The sequence below is a fragment of the Capricornis sumatraensis genome, chromosome 14 (assembly GCF_032405125.1).
Source record: "Capricornis sumatraensis isolate serow.1 chromosome 14, serow.2, whole genome shotgun sequence".
Taxonomy (NCBI): Eukaryota; Metazoa; Chordata; class Mammalia; order Artiodactyla; family Bovidae; genus Capricornis; species Capricornis sumatraensis.
This window is the reverse complement of record NC_091082.1, coordinates 9320335-9331820: the sequence shown is the minus strand read 5'-3', so window position 1 is coordinate 9331820 and position 11486 is coordinate 9320335. Positions and strand designations below refer to the sequence as shown.

Below are 11486 nucleotides of genomic sequence, written 5' to 3'. Positions count from 1 at the left end.
TGTGATGAGTTTCATTATAAATGTTTTAATTGTTTGCTAAACAGTTAACAGAGAAACATTTTCAGCTTCTATCTTCCCTGTTTAAGGAGTTAGCCACTTCTATTCTCAGATGCACTTATGAATACTTTAGAAAACTAATCCACAATTTACTGGGTTTGGATAAATACCAGATAAATGAATCGTCAATCCTCCATGCCTAAGGAATAATCCTGCCTGATGAATTACATAGTAATTTACACATTAAAAGAGCTAAAACAAAATTGATTCCATTAAGTTTTTTGGCTTAAATATACTGGAAAATATGTTTATTTATCTAAATAATTATCTCTATCTCCACACTTGCATTTGTTGGCATTCTTTGATTCTATAGCACAGAAAAGGAGTATAAGCAGTTGAAAATTGGATGTTTGAAGGAGGGATTGAATGAGTGAATGGGTAAATGAATATTGCTAGTGCCAACATCAGACTGCTAGCAAAAAAATCTAGATTTTTCAGAGAACCAATAATATTGGGAGCATATTTGCTTATCTACTATAAACTCACATGAAATTATTGCAATCATAAAACCAAAAAAATAGCATTCATAGACTTTGTTTTCTTCCTAAGTGCATGATAAAACAGTACCTTCCTACTCATCTTAACTGGTTTATTTTGCACATACTTGCATGTTCTACTTAGCAAATTTGATCCAAAATAATTTGCTTTGCATTATTTCATCCTTTATGTAACTGCATTCGAACAGCTAAATCTATGTCCATTTGAATTTTAAAAGAAAATATATATAGATATAAAAATGAAGAAAAGTTTTAGAAGTTATTTTCAGAATTACCCACAGTCCGTACAATTGCATTACATTAGTGTGTCTGGACTAACTTCCCATGTCTTTATCCCCTCCTTTAGTGTTGAAAACTTTAAATCATTGACTGATATAATCAAGGAAAGTGAACATATCTCACTAGGATTATTAGTGCCCATCTTCCCAATTCCATCCTCAAATCAGCAACATTAACAGATGATTTGTTGTAGCTGTCCCTGAGAACTTCTGCTATAGTTCTTTTGACAATTATTCCATTCTCTAGTTTTAGTTTCAATTATAATCTAACTGTCTTTATCCTGGGATGTACTATCATATGATGTATCAGAGAATAATTTATGGATGTTAATGGTTCAATCAAATGAAGACCACATAGGCTGGTCATGCTATTTCATTGGGAGATTGTGATAGATATCTCTCCAGGTGAGATGAACTAGAATCCCTGGAAACAAGTGCACTATATTAGTTGACAAAATGGACTTTATAAATATGATTAATATCATAAATCATTGAAATGGGGAGATTATTCAGGTAGAACAAATCTGATCACATAAGCCTTAAAAACAAGAAGAGAAAGAAAAGCAATATTCAAAAAATGGGTTATCACAGATGGAACAGAGAAAAGGAGGGCTCATTTTGTCAGTGATGGCTCCAGAGTCTGTTGAGACAAAGAGCAAGGACTGTCCTGATCTCTAGAAAGTGAACATGGCATTTGACCAGTTGCCAGCAAGGAATCAGTCCTCTGTCCAACAACCTCAGAGAAGAAAATTCTGCCAATAATTTAATTGAACAAGAAAGATGGAATACTCACTAAAGCAAAAAAAGAAAGAATGTGGCCCTCCCAACAGTTTTGACCTATCATCTACAGACCTCCAAGATAATAAACTAAAACTGCAAGAGAGAACTAATACACAGAAGATAATGATATCTTTCACAGAAAATAATATGAGATGGTGAAGACCTGCTCAGGATATGCAAATTCAAAACTTCAATCTCATAACCAATTTAACTGTACTATAAGAAGAAACTTCCCTGGTGGCTCAGATGGTAAAGCATCTCCTACAATGTGGGATACCCGGGTTCAATCCCAAGGTCAGGAAGATCTCCTGGAGAAGGAAATGGTAACCTACTTCAGTGTTCTTGACTGGAAAATCCCATGGATGGTGAAGCCTGGTAGGCTACAGTCCATGGGGTCGCAAACAGTCGGACACAACTGAGCGACTTCACTTTTCTATGAGGATTTGAAATATTCAATTTCTCAGCCTCCTTTCCAGCTGAGTATGAAGCAATGACTCAATTTTGGCTAATAACATGAAGATAGATGTTAACAAGTGTTCAGACTTTTGTTTCCACTACTTTTATCCTTTGTGTTAGTCCCTCAGTCATGCCCAACTCTTTGCGACCCCATGGACTGCAGCCCACCAGGCTCCTCTGTCTATCAGATTTTCCAGACAAGGATACCCTTCATCCTTGGAAGGGTGCAGAAGTCATATCTAAGAATGGGAAAGCAGGAAAGCATAAGGAACCTGACACTCCGATGTCTTTATTTTTAAAGTATAAGACTAGTCAGACCACCCCACCAGAAGTGCTCTGTGAAGCAAATAAATGTGTTTTATTTCACAGGCTTAAATAAAATTCCAAAGGAGAGTATATCTGCATACATATTAATGTTTCACAATGTTTGGTGGTAGTAGATAGTACCTCTTTTGTGTCTGTTCATCTGGTGAAAAGCTGTATTGTGGCAGGAAATGTTTCTCAGGAATGTAGATTTTGGTGCTTTTTTATTTTGATTTTTTAAATTGGGGAATAATTGCTTTGCAATGTTGTATTGGTTTCTGCCACACAACAAGGTGGATCAACCCTACGGCTACATAAGTCCCCTCTCTCTTGAACCTCCCTCCCATTCTCCACCCCATCCCACCTCTCTAGGTTGCATTAGAATACCGGGCTGAGCTGTGTTATACAGCAACTTCCCATTAGATCTGCTTTGCACATGGTAATGCAAATGATTCAGTGCTACTCTCTCAATTTTCCCCATCCTCTCCTTCCCCTGCTGTGTTCACAAATCTGTTCTCCACGTCTGCCTCTCTAATCCTGCCCTGCAAATAGATTCATCAGTACTATTTCTCTACATTCCATTTTATTTGCATTAATATACAATATTTATTTTTCTCTTTCTGACTTCCTTCATTCTATATAGCACTTCACTCTAGATTCATCCACCTAATTAGAACTGACACAAATTCATTACTTTCTATGACTGAGCAATATTCCAGTATATATATGTACTGTCTTCCCTCGTGGCTCAGATGGTAAAGCATCTGCCCACAATGTGGGAGACCTGGGTTCGATCCCTTGGTTGGGAAGATCTCCTGGAGAAGGAAATGGCAACCCACTCCAGTACTCTTGCCTGGAGAATCCCATGGATGGAGGAGCGTGGTAGGCTACAGTCCTTGGGGTCGCAAAGAATCGGACACGACTGAGCGACTTCACTTTCACACCTTCTTTATCCATTCATCTGTCAGTGTACATCTAGGTTGCTCCAATGTCCTGGCTATTATCTATAGTGCTGTGTATCTCTTTGAATTATGGTTTTCTCAGGGAATATACCCAGGAGTGGGATTGCTGGGTCTCATGGAAGTTTTCATGGGGATGATTTTGATCACCATCTCCTTTACGTTACATACCTCCATTTATAGTTCTTTAGGCACTCTGTCTATCAGATCTAATCCCTTGAATTGATTTGTCACTTCCACTGTATAATCAATCATAAGGGATTGGATTTAGGTCATACCTGAATGGCCTTGTGGTTTCCCCTACTTTTTTCAGCTTAAGTCTGAATTTTGCAATAAAGAGTTCATGATTTGAGCCACAGTCAGCTCCCAATCTTGTTTCTGCTGCCTATATAGAGCTTCTCCATCTTTGGCTGCAAAGAATGTAATCAATCTGATTTTGGTATTGACCATCTGGTGATGTCCATGTGTAGAGTCATCTCTTATGTTGTTGGAAGAGAGTGTTTGCTATGACCACTGCATTCTCTTGGCAAAACTCTGTTAGACTCTGCCCTGCTTCATTTTGTACTCAAAGACCAAACTTACCTGTTACTCCAGGTATCTCTTGACTCCCTACTTTTGCATTATAGTCCCCTATGATGAAAAGGACATATATTGGGTGTGTTAGTTCTAGAAGGTCTTGGAGGTAATAATAGAAGCATTCAATTTCACCTTCTTTGGCATTAGTGGTTGGAGCATAGCCTTGGATTATGTGATACTGAATGGTTTTCCTTGGAAACAAACAGAGATCTGTCATTTTTGAGAGTGCGCCCAAGTACTGCATTTCAGACTCTTTTGTTGACTAGGAGGGCTACTCCATTTCTTCTAAGGGATTCTTGCCCACAGTAATAGATATAATGATCATCTGAATTAAATTTACCCATTCCCATCCATTTTAGTTCACTGATTACTAAAATGTCAATGTTCACTCTTGCCATCTTCTGTTTGATCACTTCTAATTTACCTTGATTCATGGACCTAACATTCCAGGTTCCTATGCAGTATTGTTCTTTACAGCATCGGGCTTTACTTTCACCACCAGTCACAGCCACGGATGAGTGTTGTTTCCACTTTGGCTCAGCCTCTTCATTCCTTCTGGAGCTTTTTCTTCACTCTTCAGTACCATATTGGGCACATACCAACCTGGGAAATTCATCTTTCAGTGTCATATCCTTTTTCCTTTCCATCCTGTTTATGGTGTTCTCAAGGTAAGAATGCTGAAGTGGTTTCCATTCCCTTCTCCAGTGGAACACACTTTGTCAGAACGCTCTGCCATTCAGTTCAGTCACTCAGTAGTGTCCGACACTTAGCGACCCCATGAATTGCAGCACGCCAAGCCTCCCTGTCCATCACCAACTCCCGGAGTTCACCCAAACTCTTGCCCATTAGGTCAGTGATGCCATCCAGCCATCTCATCCTCGGTCGTCCCCTTCTCCTCCTGCCCCCAATCCCTCCCAGCATCAGAGACTTTTCCAATGAGTCAACGCTTCTCATGAGGCGGACAAAATATTGGAGTTTTAGCTTTAGCATCAGTCCTTCCAAAGAAATCCCAGGACAGATCTCCTTTAGAAAGGACTGGTTGGATCTTCTTGCAGTCCAAGGGACTCTCAAAGAATCTTCTCCAACACCACAGTTCAAAAGCATCCATTCTTTGGCGCTCAGCCTTCTTCACAGTCCAACTCTCACATCCATACATGACCACAGGAAAAACCATAGCCTTGACTAGACGGACCTTAGTCAGCAAAGTAATGTCTCTGCTTTTGAATATGCTGTCTAGGTTGGTCATAACTTTTCTTCCAAGGAGTAAGTGTCTTTTAATTTCATGGCTGCAGTTACCATCTGCTGTGATTTTGGAGCCCAAAAAAATAAAGTCTGACACTGTGTCCGCTGTTTCCCCATCTATTTCCCATGAAGTGATGGGACCAGATGCCATGATCTTCGTTTTCTGAATGTTGAGCTTTAAGCCAACTTTTTCACTCTCTTCTTTCACTTTCATCAAGAGGCTTTTAAGTTCCTCTTCAGTTTCTGCCATAAGGGTGATGTCATCTGCATATCTGAGGTTACTGATATTTCTCCCGGCAATCTTGATTCCAGCTTGTGTTTCTTCCAGCCCAGCATTTCTCATGATGTACTCTGCATAGAAGTTAAATAAGCAGGGTGACAATATACAGCTTTGACGTACTCCTTTTCCTATTTGAAATCAGTCTGTTGTTCCATGTCCAGTTCTAATTGTTACTTCCTGACCTGCATACAGATTTTTCAAGAGGCAGGTCAGGTGGTCTGGTATTCCCATCTCTTTCAGAATTTTCCACAGTTTATTGTGATCCACACAGTCAAAGGCTTTGGCATAGTCAATAAAGCAGAAATATATGTTTTTCTGGAACTCTCTTGCTTTTTCCATGATTCAGTGGATGTTAGCAATTTGATTTCTGGTTCCTCTGCCTTTTCTAAAACCAGCTTGAACATCAGGAAGTTCACGTTTCACGTATTGCTGAAGCCTGGCTTGGAGAATTTTGAGCATTACTTTACTAGCATGTGAGATGAGTGCAATTGTGTGGTAGTTTCCTATCCTTTGTAGACCTTTGCTATTCTTCAGTCATCATTCCCAAAATGCCTGTCCACTTTCTCTCAGAACAAGTCCATTTCCTATCACGGCTGTGCCCAGCAGTTCTATATTTTCTGTGCTTTTGCAGATACCAAATCCTTTATCTTGGCTGCCATGGCATATGACCGCTATGTCGCCATCTGTACCCCTTTACCGTACACGGCTGTGATGTGTCGGGACATCTGCGTATGGTTGATCGTCTTGTCATACTTTGGAGGCAATATGAGTTCCCTGGTGCACACATCCTTTACGTTTATTGTGAAATACTGTGACAAAGCTGTCATTAATCATTTTTTTCTGTGGCCTCCCTTCCTTGCTTAAGTGATTGTGCACAGACACGTCACTTATTGAGTGGCTTCTCTCCACATACAGCAGCTCAGTGGAAATTATCTGCTTCCTTGTCATCATCATCTCCTACTTTTACATTCTCCTCTCAGTCTTAAAGATACGTTCTTCCAGTGGGAGGAAGAAGACCTTCTTTACGTGTACCTCTCACCTGACATCCGTGGCCATCTACCAGGGAACTCTGCTCTTCATTTACTCACGACCCAGCTACCTGTTTTCTCCCAACACTGATAAAATCATCTTAGTGTTCTACACCATCATCATCCCAGTGCTGAATCCCTTGAGAAACAAAGACGTAAAAGATGCTTCTAAAGAAGTCTTAAAACCAAAGATAAATCCCTCCTGAGATATAAGGTTCCAGGAGTCATCTAAATCCCTGATTACAAACTCCAGCTGTGTGTATGCTCAGTTGTGTCCAACTCTTTGCAACCCCATGGACTATAGCCCGCCAGACTCTTTTGTCCTTGGAATTATCCAGACAAGAATATTGGAGTGGGTTGCCATTTCCTCCTCCAGGGAATCTTCCCCACCCAGGGATGGAACCTGTATCTCTTGCTTATCCTGCATTGGCAGGCAGATTCTTTACCCCTGCAATGCCTGGGACAAACTGTAGCTAAGAACCTGCAACAACCTTGCCAGCACATACACAACTTCTCACACAAACATTTTATCAAACACTTGTTTTCACAGAGCCAAATACGTTTCATAGCCCCAAGATAAAGGAAACACTTAAAAGTTTCAAAATTGCTGCAAACTCAAGATTGCCGAAACATCAAAACCTCAGATATGCAGATGACATCACCCTTATGGCAGAAAGTGAAGAGGAACTTAAAAGCCTCTTGAGGAAAGTGAAAGTGGAGAGTGAAAAAGTTGGCCTAAAGCTCAACATTCGGAAAACAAAGATCATGGCATCTGGTCCCATCACTTCATGGGAAATAGATGGGGAAACAGTGGAAACAGTGTCAAACTTTATTTTTTGGGGCTCCAGAATCACTGCAGATGGTGATTGCAGCCATGAAATTAAAAGACACTTACTCCTTGGAAGAAAAGTTATGACAAACCTAGATAGTATATTCAAAAGCAGAGACATTGTTTTGCTGACTAAGGTCTGTCTAGTCAAGGCTATGGCTTTTCCTGTGGTCATGTATGGATGTGAGAGTTGGACTATGAAGAAGGCTGAACGCCGGAGAATTGATGCTTTTGAACTGTGGTGTTGAAGAAGACTCTTGAGAGTCCCTTGGACTGCCAGGAGATCCAAGCAGTCCATTCTGAAGGAGATCAGCCCTAGGATTTCTTTGGAAGGACTGATGCTAAAGCTGAAACTCCAGTACTTTGGCCACCTCATGCGAAGAGTTGACTCATTGGAAAAGACTCTGATGCTGGGAGGGATTGGGGGCAGGAGGAGAAGAGGACGACCAAGGATGAGATGGCTGGATGGCATCACTGACTCGATGGAGGTGAATCTGAGTGAACTCCGGGAGTTGGTGATGGACAGGGAGGCCTGGCGCGCTGCGATTCATGGGGTCGCAAATATCGGACACGACTGAGCAACTGAAATGAACTGAACTGAACTGAACTGAACTGAATAGCTGAATAATTTTCCAACTATTCAGTTCAGTTCAGTCGCTCAGTCGTGTCTGACTCTTTGCAATACCATGGACTGCAGCACGCCAGGCTTCCCTGTCCATCACCAACTCCTGGAGCTTGTTCAAACTCATGTCCATCGAGTTGGTGATGCCATCCAACCATCTCACCCTCTGTCATCTCCTTCTCCTCTTGCCTTTAATCGTTTCCAGCTATGGGGTCTTTTCCAATGAGTCAGTTCTTCACATTAGGTGACCAAAGTATTGGAGCTTCAGCTTCAGCATCAGTCCTTCCAGTGAATATTCCTTTATTATTAACTGGTTTGATCTTCTTACAGGCCAAGGGATTCTCAAGAGTCTTCTCCAACATGACAGCTCAAAAGCATCAATTCTTTGGCACTCAGCTTTCTTTATGGTCCATTTTTCACATCCATACATGACTACTGGAAAAACTATAGCTTTGACTCGATGGACATTTGTTGCTAAGGTAATGTCTCTGCTTTTTAATATGGTGCCTATGTTTGTCATACGTTTTCTTTCATGGAGCAAGTGTCTTTTAATTTCATGGCTGCAGTCACCATTTGCAGTGATATTGGAGCCCCCCCCAAAATAAAATCTGTCACTTCCAACCATTAGGAGCTGGGAGTTAATTCTAGAACAGATTGTAATAGGTTGTCTTAAAAGATATAGTAAGAACCTCAGAGATTGTGTCTGTGTGTGTTTTCATGTGTAGAATATTTCATTAACAAGATTGCATTTACAAAATTGCTGGATTAGGGAGGAAGCCAGATTCCTTTGGTTTCCTTTGCTATCTCTTGTACCCAACTAGTCAGTTGCACTTTGAACAAGTTGCTTAATTTTTCTGTCTCAATTCTCTGACCTGTAAAATGAAGAGAATATAGTACCTACATCAGTGACTGTTGCATGTTTGACTAAATGCTGAGAATCATGCCTGAATCATTTTAAACACTTGATAGATCTTAAATACATATATTTCTTTAATCAATTTAAATACATAAAGTGCAACATGATGGTGTAAGCCAGGGATGCTAGGAAAGCAATAATACAAAATCAAATACCTTTTCTTAAGTGCTGTCCAATACCAAGTCAAGAACCTTCTATATCCAATCAAATTAATTTGAAAACTTTTTCTAAGTGGCATCTTGTAGACTAAAGGTTAATTGCAAGCAAAGTGTTTGTTTTCCTCCCTATCTTTTATCTTTATGTGTGAAAGTATTACTGAAAGTATGGAACATCCTTCTCTGCTATCAGAAACACAATGAGCTACTAAGCATATAACCTGTATCTTCAGTAGCTGATCAACTGACGTGACATTGGGAAGCACCACAGAGAACATTCACTTGAAGCCTGGACATAAAAGGACATGTATAATTGCAAAATATATTTCTATAACTTATGTTTTTGCTGTTTATTATTATTTTCATCATTATTATTTATTATATCATTATTTAATAGCCATTTATATATCTATTGGTGAGGTATCTGTTCAAATCATGTCCTTATTTTTAACTGGATTGTGTTTTTATTATTTATAAACCTTTTTGTATAGTCTAGCTACAAATTCTTTGTTGCAAAAATGTTTTGCAAATAGTTTCTTCACTTCACCTATAAATCTAACATTTATATTACATAATAATACATAGCATTACATAATAATACACACATTAAAGATGATTTCATAAAATTATGTAATGGGAATAATTAATAATCAATAAAACATTTTTCCCCTCTGCTTATATTCTATTCATAGTGCTTCAGTTTTCTTTTGCTATATAATCACTATCTCAAAATGGCACAGGTTAAATAACTTGTCTGTATACTGTTATTCTTGATGTTGACCTTGGTCAGATGGTATCAAAGAGTACAGCATCCTATGGACAGAGGAGCCTGGTGGGCTACAGTCCAGGGGGTCGCTAAAGTTCCAAACATGACTTAGTGACTAAACAACACCACCACCAAGTATAAACATTAGTTGGAAGGTTCTTGTTGCTTTATTTCAAAAGTAGTTGAGGTTCCATCTTACAAATAACAACCTGTGAAAAAATGAATAAGTGAACAATATGTCATATTCTTTAGGTCTAAAAAATATACACATCACTCACATTCCAATTTTCACATATTATCCAAGACACACACACACGCAAACACGTGACACACATATAAATGCATGCAAACACAATGGAGATAATTCTATATATTTCAGAAACAAGAAAGTGAAAGTCAGTCAGTCGTGTCTGACTCTTTGTGACCCCAGGAACTATACAGTCTATGGAATTCTCCAGGCTAAAATACTGGAGTGGGTAGCTATTTCCTTCTCCAAGAGCTTATTCCCAACCCAGGGATCAAACCCAGGTCTCCCTCAATGCAGGCAGATTCTTCACCAGCTCAGCTATAAGGGAAGCCCACAGCATTTATTATCTCTCATCTCATTTCCATTTTATAAAGAAAAAGTCTTTTTTAATATTTCACCAGAGTGGATAGCTGTTCTTTTCTTCAGGGGATCTTCCCAACCCAGGGATTGAACCCAGGTCTCCCATATTGCAGGTAGATTCTCTACCATCTGAGCCACCAGGGAAGCACAAGAATATTGGAGTGGGTGGCCTACCCATTCTCCAGGGATCTTCCTGGCACAGGAATCGAACCAGGGTCTCCTGTATTGCAGGCTGATTCTTTGCCAGCTGAGCTACAGAGTAGCTCAAGAGATAAAAATATATGTGTTAAATAAGTTTGTAGAAATGTTTCCCTTCAATGAGTAAAGTGATTCTTTCTTTGGCACCAGACAATTCCCACAAAAAGATAATTAATATTATGACAAAACAAAAATACACATCTAGAGAACTGCTCATTAATACTTGCTTAATGTCTTACCAAACACTGAATATAACATAAACCAAAACCAGAAACATAATTATTTTATTATGATCAACCCATGATATGCTCATTATTTCTGGAACTGACACATATACTCTTAAAACAATCATGGTTTTGAGAAATATTAAAATTACTACCTTGTTTTGCATCCACATGAATATTCATAGAAAATGCTTAGTCCTGACACTTACAGCCAGATATCTCTAATATTAGAGTCTCACCCACATTATTTTGAAGAGGAGAAGACAGGTAAATTCATCAAATGTATTCTCTGAAGTAAAGAAAGGAAGGCTCAGGGACAAGCTTGTAGAAAGTAACATGCCTCACAAATTACATTTAGATTTGGTTCAATTTCCCAATGTTCTATACCAGGTTTTTTTTTTTTAATCATTTGGAACTGTGTGTCCTTCAGTGCAACTTTGTTTTTTTTTTTTTCTTTTTTTGAAATTTATTATTTTTTTAAATTTTACTTTACAATACTGTATTGGTTTTGTCATACACTGACATTGTTTTTATTGAGTAATAACAGTTATGCCTTTTTAAAGAGTGTGCGCATGAATGTATAATTTTCTGAATATAAAGACAATTGCAGATAGAATTGTGTTCTATCTTATGATATATTGCAGATGTGCAGAAGTGTTACACATCCATGTGTTCTTTTCTTGATCATTTTCTAAAAGCTCATACAAGAACAA

General features: G+C 39.0%; 1 pseudogene; it reads left to right on the top strand.

The window, feature by feature from the left end:
- Positions 1-4560: 4560 nt before the first annotated feature.
- LOC138090677 (olfactory receptor 5I1-like) lies at positions 4561-6662 on the top strand (annotated as a pseudogene).
- The last annotated feature ends 4824 nt before the right edge of the window (positions 6663-11486 follow it).